Source organism: Chiroxiphia lanceolata, chromosome 2, assembly GCF_009829145.1.
Source record: "Chiroxiphia lanceolata isolate bChiLan1 chromosome 2, bChiLan1.pri, whole genome shotgun sequence".
NCBI classification, from domain to species: domain Eukaryota; kingdom Metazoa; phylum Chordata; class Aves; order Passeriformes; family Pipridae; genus Chiroxiphia; species Chiroxiphia lanceolata.
Genome location: NC_045638.1, coordinates 53360116 through 53374542, shown reverse-complemented (window position 1 = coordinate 53374542; position 14427 = coordinate 53360116). Strand labels below are relative to the sequence as shown.

The 14427-nt window shown below is 34.6% G+C and overlaps 1 protein-coding gene across 7 annotated transcripts in view; it reads right to left on the bottom strand.

The window, feature by feature from the left end:
• Positions 1–14427, bottom strand: part of DACH1 (dachshund family transcription factor 1) — a 356409-nt gene that overhangs the window by 15986 nt on the left and 325996 nt on the right. Inside the window, exon 13 of one of the 7 annotated variants that reach the window (XM_032679747.1) lies at positions 10765–10858. The exons of the other annotated variants lie outside the window; for them this stretch is intronic. The gene's annotated coding sequence lies outside the window, so the exon portion shown is untranslated. Of the gene's footprint in view, positions 1–10764; positions 10859–14427 lie in introns of those variants that run through there. 7 annotated transcript variants of the gene reach the window in all.

Genomic DNA, 14427 nt, shown 5'->3' with positions numbered 1-14427 from the left:
TTTTGTTTTTTGTTACTATTCATCTTTTTAGTCTGATTGGTCTTTCACTTCTTCGACTTCTCTCTGTTTTGCCTCCTTTTTTAGTGCCTTGCTCAAATGATCACTTTTTTACACTAAATATCATCATCAAAGTAATCTTACATACAAGATATCAGTCATAAAGTTAAGTTTCAAATAGGTTTAAAAAAATAATTACTTTCCTTTCTGGAGAGAAAAGTGGTCATGAAACGAAATTGGAATAAAATACAATAGATCGGGGTTTGTTGGAGCTTTCAGCAGTTTTTGCTTCTGAGTTGAGACCAAATTACAGAAAATATCTATGCAAAAGCACATATAAGGCAGTAGTTCTTTAGAACTATCCTCCATATACAAACAGAAGAGAAACACACAAACAAATTCTTTCCATCACTTAATTAGAAGCTAATACTATTAGCAGGATACATGTGTATAAAACTACAGATCACATAATAAAGTGTGAATTAAGAAAGATCTTTTATGCAAGTCTCAAAAAGTAACATGGGTCATGATTTTTCTACTATGAATAGTTGTGGTCATGGCTAGTACTATCCATCATCAGACAGTGTGATGTTAATTTGTTTCAGTGCATACAAATAATTTATGAAGACGAGCTTTTCTAAAGTTTTAAAACACAAGAAAATACTTAGATCTAATACCTATTCCTAGGAAGAGTACCTCTTCTGATTCACAGAAGAAGCTATCTAACCCTTCTGTACAAGATATTTCTTTTCTAAACAAGTAATTTGAATTTGATGTTACCTAAGTAACTGAAAGGCAGACTAGTGTTTTGTTGTTTTCAGATTAGATTTAAACCCCACAATTAATACAAGAGTATGTAAGTGAGATGTCATTTGAAATGCTGCAAAGTTTACTGGAAAACAGAGGCCATTTAAAGAAAGCTATGCTAACCTGCATACATCAATTCTGGAATATGTGGAATCTTTTTCTAATATCAATATCATGTTAGCACCACATTTCAATACACAACCACCCTTGTTCTCATCCGTGTGCTAAAACAGAATAACAGCCCAATGCAAAACATGAAGAAATAGTCACATGCAGAACAGGAAGGAATGAGGCTGTAAAATAGATATATTGCACACTGACAAGCTTATGGAAAATCTATTAAGGATGCCTGGGATGTCAAAACATATGTAATATAACCTTTCTGCTTTTAGGTATTTCATATGAAAGCAAGTTTAAGGAAGACAATGGCACCAAGCAGTCAGCTCCAGAGCAAGACTCAAGGCTAAAGAAATGAAACCAGAAGTCATGCCCTAGGAAATGAGCTATGAACTGAAGTCACACATAATCCTTGCTGCCACACAAAAGTAGAAATAAACCTTAATGAAGTTCCCAAGGCTTAGCATGAGAGGCACAACTACAAAAGTGAAAAAAAATTGGCTCACGTTAAATCTGAGGAAGACTTCAAGCTGAAAGATGCATATGGGGTCTAACCTAGTAGTTAGCTATGAAGTAGTACATAAGGAATTCCTATAATGAATGAAAAATACTAGCATTTTAGATCATAAGGAAACTCTGCTTCTGTGACAAGTGCAAATGCTGGCCCAGGTAGGTTGTTTTTCAATTCAAAATTCATACCAGTTCTCCTAACTGACTGTAAACTTCCATCTTGAACACATCTTCACAGATGCATTTCAGTACTGCAGTGACAAGCCAACCTTCCCCATTCCCTCTCAGTGGTAACATAATTTCAGGTAGGTACTTCAAAATGATCATTCTACCCTCTCAGGAAAAACTCAATTACCCTTAGAGCCAGGTGGTTTAAATTTGGCACCACTCTAGTGTCTTTGCCAACAGAGATTCCTCAGAAAAAACAGCATGTCATGACAGACTGTGTCCTGGATGCACCCCACTACAGAAATCCCAGACCATATGGAAGCAGCATGCTTTCCCAGAGAGAACTTAACACCACAGTCCATCATCAAATAGTAAGAAGGAGAAAAGAGAATGGCAAACTAAATTAAACCACAGAGCAGTCTTACCCAGTGACTTGGGGATCAAGTGACTACCTTGAAGTCAGAAGCAATGACCTGTGCAAAATATCTGAAGTGTAAAATTTTCTTGCCTCAAAGTGTGATTTTCTCAAGACAGAGGAAATGAAAAATGTTATTTCCTGGTTACTTTTACTCTTCCTCCCACATCCCCCATCCCCAGACTCTGTCCTCTGCTCCAGCTTTCCACTTACACTGTTTCTTTTGAATAGCAACACCTTAATGACATAGTACAAGTCGCTTGCAGGACATCCCCCAGGCACTGTTTAAGATGCTGGTTACCCATGCTCAAGGTGAGCTTAGTCTGGAATAATTTCAGAATAGGCTACTAGTATAATACAAAGAACCAAGTCCACAACATGGAAATAAAATTAATTGATTTGCTTATCACAGAAAAGCAACTATATATTCCTCGTATATACCTTAAATAATAGTAAGAGACACAAGCCAGCTTTATGGTAGGAACTCAGCTCTGGTGTAGTCTTCTAAGATGATGGATGTATTTAAATGGTCTTTATGTTTGTGATATGAAAGCCTGCAAATGCAGATTTTAAATCCCACCTAGTACTATCCCTAATGCATAACATTAGAGACAGTAGAATTGAGTAGATTTTAGTAGAAAGAAAGGCAAGAACTGAGTATATCCTGAATATACTTACTGAATATCTGGCCTGATAAAACAGACTTGACTATAAAGTTAATTTTAGCTGGAAAATCTAAGAGAGTCAAAGGTTTTGCAAGAATATGAAAAAACCAACAGGGAAACCTTATAAAATGAGGATTCTTCTGTGCACTGAATGTTTAAGATCAAACTCTGGAACTATTGCCCATTTGGAACTGGAATAGAACTGATATTTGTATGTTTTAATAGTGTTTTAGCCTTTCAATATTTTAGCATTGGGAACCAGATTGCATCGGATGGCATAGTAACTGCAGCGATAGTGACTGTGATTGTCATAACAAATTTGATGGCAAGGTTGAAAATGGAACTGATCCTCCAGTCAGTGATACCATTTTTATGATGCTTCCAGTATTTCCAGTGAAGCCAAGGAGTCTGATCCAACTGCAGTATTTTATGTTCAATTCATCAATGGCTTAGAGTGTATACCTTTGAGTCAGAATATAAAGCTAAAAATGAGAGCAAATTATTGCTGCTTTTTATTTTATGTTTGTATTCAATATAGCTTGATTACTTGAAAGGAGTTGTAGCCAGCATATTGCAGCACAAAACAATATCATGAAAAATACATGTCTTTTAATGCAAGGGTTGCACCGACAGTTTGTCACGGGCAAAATCTGCAGAATCAACACAGAGACAAAATATACCAGTCAAAACTTGAATTATCTAATACAGCATTGTATATTTTCAGCAATCTGTATTCTAATTTCATGCACATAAACCAGCACTGTAAATTTTTTGGTCCTGACTTCGTAACACTTTGTTTCCAAGGCCAGCTGTAGCATGTTGTGATCCATCCTTTCTAACAACCATAAAAAACCCCACACTATTATGCTATTGCTGCTTTTCCTAAGCTATTAGAGGCTGGATCACTTTTCAAAAATAAGGCTGACAAGAATATAATAGAAAAAATGTTTTTACCTTTACTGATACACACTTTGTGTTTCTCAACTAGGAAAAACAACATGACATCATATTATCATTATATACACTGCTGTCTCCCAGGATGCCCTTCAGGTGTTACGGGACCCTACAATGAGCAAAAGCTAAAGATTTCTTTTTAGAGCTAGCAGTCTATTCTATAGAATAGATTTTCCTCTTTACAAGCCAGCTGGCAGTTCACTGGAAGAATACTTAATATAGATCTGTGCTGACAGCAAATTTTAGCTTAGATAGAATGTGATGTGCTCTAAGTATTCCTTCCAAATGTGTTAATTTTAGTTTCACTTCCTTTATACTTACTTTTCTTAGCTAACTTTTTTTTCTTTCATGGAAACTTGAGATACTAATAGAGATGGGTCAAGTTCCACATCAAATCCACGGGAAAGCCAAATGCTTGAATTACACGAAGGCTAGATTGTTTTATGTTACTCTTAATCATATCAACATAAAAATAACCACTGCTAGAAAACACTATTTTTAGAATTAGAGATTTGGCATAGTAATTGCTTGCTTTTCTGGTTTATAATTATTAACTTACATGAATATTAGAGACATATTAAAAATTTGTTTATCTCAAAATAAAGTATTGTAAATATTTCCTATTTCTGAAGGATGCAAAAATGCCTTTTTTTTCATCTTACTGCCAAAGAGAAATAGGACAAACCTAAAATCTTTTGCCACTTTTATATTAAAACATCAGATCCTCCAATAGTTAATATAACTTTACTGAGGGGAAGTGTATCTTTTTTTTCCCCTTTTTTTATTGCTTCAACTGACAAAATAGAGTGATTAAGTTGGAGTGATATTTTGGGAAGATGATTCTCTTCTCTAACTCTTAACACTGCACAGAGTGCTGCCTGCCTGATAAAGTCTCACCAAATTTTATTTACATTTCAAGTCTAACTGTTTGCTTGCCTCTTGAATATTTTAAGTGAATGCTGAACTCCCATTCTCTTTAACAGCATTTCTGACCCCTCAGTTAGTTTAGGATTATAAAACAGGGACTGTTCCCTACTACACCACATTTGTCACTCATTAATATACCACTTTTGATTTAACACAGAATAATTGAGGTAAGTCAGGTTATTAAATTTTCCCATATGAAAATTCAGGCAAGCTACCTTTACACAAAATTTAGACTATCAAGTATGAGTTTGCTAAAACCCATAAAATATTTTCCCATCTATTCCCCTGTACAAGATTTGAAACTAACTATAATGAGTTGATAATAGTTGTAAACTGCTGTATCTTGCATCACCTCTCTTTGCCACTTTTGAATGCCTGGGACTCTGATCCATCACCAAAGAAAATATAAAAGCAGAAGTTAATAACATAACTGAACTTCTACTGTGCCTTTCATCCAAGATCCAGAATACTTTACAAATATTAATTAAGTTTCACAACACCCTTGTGAGATACCAAAGCTTCGATGCTGCCATCAAGAAATCAGTAGATATTATTTCTTTCTTTATGCATAAAAATTTGGTTTTGACTTAAGGCATTGGTTAAAAATGCACTGAAGTGTGCAAAATGATCTATTCCTTTGCCACATCATTCAAGAGCAAAATATCAGACCTAAAGCATAAAAGTAACCCCAACAAATGCTACCATCTTAACTGTGAAATTGATATTATTCACTTGATTCTTTGCTGAAAAATGTAAAATGAGCAAAGACAGTGACTCCTTAGCATATACTTCCTGACTTTGACACATGCTACGTCAATCCTTTGCAATTAGACTATATCAGACTATAAGTACAATTCCTGCTATGAAATGGATTTATTTTATGGGAAACACAATGCCAACACCAAAATAAAATTAAAACAAACAAACAAACAACAAACAGAAACTGAATTCAGCTTTTCTGGAATGTGATTGAGTTTACTAAATTTGTTTGTAGCAGTCTGCACTGGGGTACTAATTATGCTCCTTCCATTGACACAGGAGAAATACAGACACTCACTTGATAATGGGATGAACTGTACTGTAGACATTTCTTTCCACTCCCTCCACTGAGGCTCAAGGGTGACAAACAGAGCTGCAGATGTCTAACATTGAAGACTTTTATGCTTCATCAGGTTAATTCCAGCCCATGTCTTATTTTCAAGCATAACTACATTTAAAAAGTTGTACATTACTAGTTGTACATTACGAATCAGTAATGGCATAGTAATACAGTTACAGTAATATAATGCAACTGTATCAGTAATATGATACTATTTTCCCTTCTAGATTTCTGTGATACTTGATCTACCTCTTCTTCTACTTCCCAATTTATGTTTGCTTTTGTTCTTATTTCAGAATTTTCAGAATGCTTCTTTAGACTTCTTTCATCTCCTGGTAGCATCCAATTGAAATAAATGCTGCATAGTTTCAGTATTAATGAAGAGTTCAAGTTTTTCTTTCTACATTTAAGGGTCATGCTTTATGCAGAATTATATGAAATAGAAAAGGCATTGCCAGGCTTGGATATTTTTCCAGAACTGATGCGCAATTACTCATTTTCAACACCAGTAGTTACAAGAAGTGACTGAAAAGCAGCTGCTCGTAGTGCGTTTACTGTCACAAGTGATGTTGGAATTCTGAGGCAAGCGAAAAGGAAAATACACAACAGAGGAGATTCATCACATTAACTTCAGACACCTGCACTGTAGATAGCTGTGTTTGAGATGGTTTTGTAGACTCCCTTTATAATCAATGAAGAAACTTGGAAGTTATGATTCATTTTCTTCAAAGAGAGAGATGTGTCTATCACTCCTCATTGACTTTAATAGGAGTCCAGCCAAATAGCTCAGATAAAGACATCTACTCCACAAATGTGTGAAGTGGAACATATCCCTCCCACTGATATTGTTTGGGTATTTTATAGATAATTACATTGCCTCAGCAGCTATTCCACACCTTCATAACACTGAACAATATCTATACTGCCATTTTGGTATCAGCAAAGTCTCACTATATCTTATCAGCTGAACAAATTATAGGATAATGTAGTAAAGAATATATGACTGTATACAATCTTGATACCTTAAACATCCCATTTCTTAAATTCTTTATACAATGAGTGCTGTATCTTAAAGCACTCTTAAAGAGCTCCTACTTTTCAGTCTCTGCAGAGCTGGCTTTCTAAGGTACTGTATGACTAAAATGAATGCAAACCCATTAATGTGTTTATAAACTCCTTGTTCAAGGATTTAAGCAAATGCAGGCATATTGAAAATGAGTAAAAACCCCATTGTGCTGTTTCACTGTGCAAATATAATTTCTTGTATTCTATATCCCCAATCATTTCCTTATTTCAAGTACACTTTCCTTATTCCAATAATATTGTACTCATCCTTGAAGAAAACAGAACTCCATTTCACCAGTCTTACTAAGCACAGTGCTAACATTCCATATTGACACTATTTTATTTTAAACATACGTTGCTCTTCCTTGTCCATAGACACTATTTCCAGCAATATTAAGTAGATGATAGATTACCTTGAGATTCTAGGTGGTCCTCTTTTTAAGTAATAGTCTTCACCTTTGTCCCAAAACACCAATCATTGTCCTCTTATACCTATTCTTTTTACAGAAATAGCTCTCTGCAAAGTATTTAATTTCTTTTAATCTCCTCGCACTTCTGTATTCAAATTTTGCACAAAACTTCAATATTGATTTTTTTGCACTGTGTATTCTCTTTCTGGACGTCTAGCTATTTTGGATACTGCCTCAAAGTTGCTGATTACTGCAACCTGTCATTTAACTAGGTCCTATGCCACTATTGTCCTTTGCAACTGTTACTGTCATCAGTCTTACTCCAGGTTCAATCATTAAATATCAGACAGTAAGTCACAAACAGGTTTTTTTTTTCAACTGTTAGTCTTGTAGAGGATAAATAATCTCACATCATGTACAAACTGCTCCAATATGTTAATTACAACCTATGATGCTAGTCTCTTTTAATATACATATCTGTTCTATAAAAGCTGTTATGTATCACAGGTTGACAATAATAAAAAATACTAAAATGTTTACCTTGTCATCCCTACTTATAAAATTAAAAAAAAATAATTATCATTAATTAAGATGAAATTGAAATAATTTAAAAGCCCTTGAAAACTTTTAGTAGAGTGAATAAGGTTTCTCCAATTTTAAATGTTGCTGTAGTCAAAATGACACAGAATGTGCAATAATGTATTTGTTTTTCAGATACTGTATGTCTGAAGAGATTTTTTTTGTATACTTCAATTATAAAAACATTTAAAACATACAAACTTGTGCAATTTTTATTTTAATGAAGATGAGAAGTTCATTAACGAAGATAAATATTTCATTAGATGTTAAATAAAACAAAGAGATTTTTTGGCTTCTCTCAGCACAAAATTCCTTTGAAAGATTAATTAATACATGCAAATTATGCAAATTAGACCCATGCAAATATTTTATGAAGACAATTAAGGGAACCATTAATTACTGCTTTTTTTGCTTCAGTGAGATTCATTCATTTAATTTTAATTTCACTTTAACTGTTTTGATGTATAATCTTGCAGCTAAGAACTTTATCTTTCCTAGTGGGTCACTTAAACTTATAAATTTCATCAAGTGAGCAGCAACAGAAATCTTTAAAGATATTCTCTGGGCTATGTTTAGTATCAAGAGAAATTTTTGACACAATGCACTCCTAGAAACTGCAAAACTGGAAGGGAATGTGAGCTCATTCTTGGACAAGGTTCAACTGCTGGAAAAGCAATTAATTTGCTTTGGCTGTGCTAATATAGGGGAATTAGAAAGTGTGACACAAGACAAATAGAAATAATTAGTTCTCCAAAATGATGTTCTCATTAATATGGTTTGAACAGTAGAAATAAAAAACATTATTGTGGCATGTCTGCATTCTGTCCCTAGCCACAGGAGGTAGGAAAATGCAAGATACAGCATTTTTTTCACTTTTGTAGTTTGTATGGTGGGGGCATTTATTTTTATTTTTTATGGTAGGTTTTAAAGAAATCAAACTATGAACCTGATCCTGTTATCTAAAACCTACTGCACTGGCATAAAGCATGAGGGATCCCTAGGCTTCTTCCTGTGAAAAGATGAAGCTATAAATATAACTGACTAGGTTTTTCACAACACTCAAGTTCCTAAATTGAAACTTTTATTTCAATATTGTTCATTTAAATCATATTTTATTATATGTAATACACAAGATATAATGTGTTTATTCTCAGCTTACGCTACTATAGTAAAAGATTGCTTTAGCAAAAGAGTTTATGATATCCTTTCCAAATCTGGTAACATAATTTTCTTTTTCCTTAACGTGAATATACATACATGCATTTGACAAAGTATAGAGAGGTGGATTTTCAGTTGATCTCCTTTGCATTTACACCAATACAAAACAGGTTTTCTACAAGCAGTGAAAATCATAGCTGGCGCTCTTCACAAAACAGGCTGCTAGAAGGCTGTTACGAACATATGCTCACTTACATTCTTTATTTCTTACTTGTTGCAGAATTAAAGGTAATGGAAGATTATGTGGTCCACTTAAAATATTAAACTTTTTTGCCCCCCTGCAGGTGATACACCTTCCAGCTGCTTACCGAGTTTCAGCTAAAGGCACCTCCCTTTGAAAGTTTTGCTGTGCACATACCTTTTATCTGGAAACATATACTAAAGTGCAAGAACTTGATTTAATTTATTTCTTATTTCCATTAGACGGCAAATCTATAGCATCTGACAGAAACTGAGACTTTTCTCTTTAAATGTAACAAGGAGAGAGAAAACGTGGCCATGTCTTGACATTTTTTGACAGTTGATTACTACAATTAACAAAATCCTTAGTGCAAATGCCACAGAGGTTTAGCAAAATTACCCAATAAAATTTCTAGAGTATTATTACACTGTAATAATTCATTATATAAAGATTCTTGTCTTTAGTGACATTATTGATAGGAGGAAAAAGTTAAAATCTATGAAACCTTCGTATTCTTTGAATAGTTACTTATTCTTCAAAACACGTACATAATTTGCTAAAAATGTGGATATAATTTGCTAAGAATGCTAATTTGCTAAGAACGTGTCAGTCAAATACATGGATGAATGACCATAATCCCTGCAAAATGCTGGGAAGTACCTTCTTCCTTGACCATCGATTCCATTGCTAGCTCTTTTTTGCAAACTTTTATTAAACGTGTCTGTCTTTAAAGATTTCTTTCTAAACAAATGTTAGAACTAGCACCTCATACCCCACCTGCTAGATTTTTCTAGACTAGTTTTTCCTAAAAGGTTTTTGGTATTCAAGTATTGTTAGCCCTTTGTTAGGATCTTCTTATTTTCCCTCCACATGTCTAAATTCTTTCTCAGTTTGACACTTTTGTCTTCTTTCTCAACTTTCCATTTTAATTTCTTAGGTCTGCGATCTTCCTCCCATTGTCTCTCTCTCCATACTTCGTATCTGACTAGTCTAATCTACAAACTGAAATTCAGTCATCATATCTAAGTTGACAATTGACACAGCCCTTTGTACTTCAGGTCTGTTCCCTTCTGTCTGACATAAAACCCCAGTCCGCTTTTCTGATCCTCTGTGTGAATGTGTCGCTACTCTGACAGTCTGAGTCTGAGAAAACAGAGCTGTTATTCATTCACCTCTTCAGATTCTTCCTCATCTTTCCCACCACTACTTCTCTTAGTCACTATGAACTACTCTTTTAATCTTGTCTGTCAGTAAAGTTCAAAATCAAGGTATGCTGTTTGTTTGTAACTTCTGACTCTTCATTACAACAGTGTCTAAATTTATTCTCATAAAAAGTCCCTGACCCTTATTTTCCTATCCCTCTTTCTAGCTATAAATTCAAATGATGTTTCTCCTCATATCTTACATACTAAAGTTCCTGTCTCAGTTGTATAAACAAATTTGTGTGGCAAAAATATTTTCCTAGTCTGCTTCTTCGAATTGTCACTCTTTTTAATTCCTTCAGTAGCTCTCCCCTTTTAACAAGTAGAAACACAGTACTTGAAAATTTTTGCCTTACCCTTCACCTTGTGCGTTACTCCTCATCAAAATGCTTCAACCTGGAGTGATGCTTTCAGATAAACACCCTCATAGCTTTTTTCCCTATTGTTCTCCACAGTTAAGAAGATCCTCATGCAATGTTTACAAGACAAACTCACTACAATTCTTCAGGTCTGAAGTCCAGATTTGTAGGTGAGCTTGACAGACCTGAGATCAGGAATGACACCTGAATCTGTAATGTGATCAGAATACAGGCTCATGGACCCATATAGCTTCCCACTGGTAAATTGAAGTAATTTACCAGCCCAGTCACCAACATCTCAAAGTCATCATATCACCTCAAATAGTATTTGTGTAAAGTTTTAAGGGAAATGACATCACTTGGCCATATTTCTTTAAGAATTTTTGTTTACCTGGTCATGAATGGGACAGTAATTTCCATTCTACTGCAGGGGACATACATAGGGATGATCATATCAGAAGATTTAATGCGCTTTATTGCCTCATTGCTGGTGTGAGACAGTTCACCTCTTAGAAACACAGTGAATACTCTTTCATGTAAAATATTGTCGTTGCCATAGCATACTTGGGGACAGATTTGCACTTGATCGATCTGGTTTAATCAAATGTTACATCTTCTTTGTGTTTTTTGACTGAAACATCAGAGGAACAGTGTGTAGTAATGCATGCATGCTTTCAGTTCCTGAAGCACAGAAAGCTCATACTGGTGCATCTTCACTTTTATGAGTAAAAAATTATAGCAGGTATTGAGCCTGTGTGTACAGCAGGAAACTGAAGAAAAAAATTCAGTGGAACTCTGGTGATAGGAAGCTGGCAGACCCTACGTAAATTAAATAATCCATTCGCTATTACTGTAGCTTCAAATCTTTTAAATGTCTTTATGCAGGTCCTTTAACCAAACTGGTTATATTTATGTAGCAGTACCAGAATTCAGAGTTTATTTCAGGTCTTTTTTACAAAAGTTGAACACATATTATCAACTTAGTATATGAGGGGTAATCATATCAAATCAAATATTAATCAAATAATGCTAAGCAGCGTGTGTTTTTGTATTTTCAAAGCTTTGTCTAAAGGCTTGAGAAGACTCAGACCAGGTACACTTTGTCATTACCCTGATATTCACAGAGGTTTGCCATCAGTTTGAGCAAGTGCAGAGCAAGCACAGATGATGTGCTACATGTATTCTGTTAGCATGCAGTTTGGGTACATAAATCCTATCACCAATATTCAAAATGGTAAATTCCATCTAGTTTTCCATATGTCTGTTCAATGAGAAAGCATGACGGAACATATAAAAGGGAGGGCAAAACATGAAGGGCAGGATAAAAATTTTAGCTCTTACAAGATTTAGGTTCAGCCTCTGATCTACCAAAGATTTCCAATATATTCATGATCAAGGTCCGTAGCCCCTCTATGCTATAAAGATAATTGCTTTGTTCTGCGTATCAGGAGTATTTCCTGATGTGAAGATTAAATCCATTAAAGATTGCAAAGTTGTTCAGATATTACAATAACATTTCTACTAGCTTTCCAGTTATTGCTGGCATAGCTAAAAACAATTTATCTGAGACAGACCACGAGGCTGCAAACTGGAATCAGTAACACAAATAAAAAAATAAATACATGTCTGTTTACTAAAACTTACATTCATGCAAACACATTATAATAGATTAAGTATCCTCTGAAAATAGATAACCACAATTTAAGAAACTAATTTTGGACTAGCTAATTTTTGTAGATTTACAAAATTAGTACTTTCTTATGAATAATCTGTCCTTAAATAGCCTCTCAGACCTATTATGCACAAACACGCCTTCCTTCAGCTTGATGCCTGATTTTGTTTTCTGTTTTGATATACATATTTACACTGACAATTGAAAATAATTACATAGTCTTAATAAATAAATTCTGTTGAATGTCTGCAAAATACCAACTTTAGTTCTTTAGCTATTTCTTTATATGATTACTCTTGGAAGCTTCATGGCAAAACTGAATTATTTGTTCTAACTTAAAAAAAAAGAGGCAGCTATGAAAATATTTTAATACAGAACGTACATATAGAAGTCAAAGATGTTTCAAAGAACACAGAAAGTACTAGAATTTGCTAAGACACAACAAAGTTCTGGGCTGGCATATCCAGGACGATGTCTCTATTTGGCCCAAGGGCTGCTATTGAGTCACAAAAGGTAAATATTATGAGATCTTTTTTAAAGCCAGTGAGCTTGGGCTTCTTTAAAAATAATTTTAAAAAAACACAAACAAAACAAAACTACTTTTTCTCAATATCTTACTTTTTCCCATCTCAGTCAAATGCTACGTAAAATACGAGCTAGTCCACAGATAAAAGGAGAGCACAATTTAGAGAAATTACCTCATGAATGTTTGTGCATAAAAATGGTAGAAGAGTGGCATAGGCCTTCCCTTTAGAATTAATATAGGAATAAATACACTTTTATTCAATGTATATAATAAGCTATAAATTTCCATTTAATATAAACCAAGTACAGAATGCAATACATTCAAATGTGTTCTAAATGAGCAAAAACAGATTGATTCAACATCTGGTATGATTTGAGTCAGCCTTCCATATCCTGCCTGGCTTCCAGCTGCTGCTCTAGAAAGGTCTGGATCTTCTGGAGGCATGATTAACACCAGGCAGACGTCTCAGATGCACTGGAGCATCTCAAATGGCACTATTCATCTACTTGTGAACAACCAAATCACTTTAAATAGTGTAAGAATTAATGTTAAAATAAGAATATCTTAACTTCCCTCAAAAACCTCGTTTAAGAGTTTCTGACATGGAGGGAAGAGATGGGAAATTGATTATGACCTTATTTGGCAGATTAGCTCACATGGCTTGCTTATAAATTTTCTCTTCGTTGATGCCAGTGGTTGCTGATAGTCCAAAAGGACCACTGAACAGGATGGCCACAGTTCATATTTAATGGCTGCAGTCTGACTGAACTTGAAATTCAAGATTTGAAATCTAATCTGGATTTGATGCTCCTTTTTACCTACCCAAGCTGTAACACCTTTCAGGAAAGAGACACGGATGTCCCTGTCTAATAAATTTCCTCCTATGAGTGCTAAATGGCTAAAGTAACTTGGTGGTCGCTAGTTTTCATTAGTAGTTCTCCATAGCACAGGAATTTTAGCAGAACTGAACATTATTACTGTTATTTTGGTGTAAGAGTTGTCTCCCTAATGCTTCACACAGTCACAAGGGAAGTGCATCTATTAGAAAAACCTCAAACCATTAAATATTTTGACATCTGTTGATGGTGATGTCTTTATGGTTTAATAGAATGCAACACTAATATTGACAGACAAAATTCCTTCACATGGGTATGACAAACAAACATTGGGAATGTTTTAATCTTTATAGAAGTTTAAAAATGCCAAGAAACAGTCTTCTTTATGACACATCTTAACATGACATGATGCCACTTTCCAGCCCTTCCCTAAGACATAGTAAATGCGGCTGAGGGAAAAAAAAAGAAAGAAAAAAAGGGACAGCTCTCTACACACCGTAGAGGCAAACACTGATAAACAGCTTACAGCCAGTAGATCTAGCACCTCAACCAACCTAAGGATGCTCAGGATTATAGTTCAGCTGTGAATAAACCAGAAATACACTTTATCTTTTTCACGACAGGTTACAGAAGCACCATTTCACTGAAATGATGTTTTTTAATCAATTTTTCATCCTGGTTTAAAAAAAATCAAGTTTTTTGGTTCTTTCTCTGGAAGGG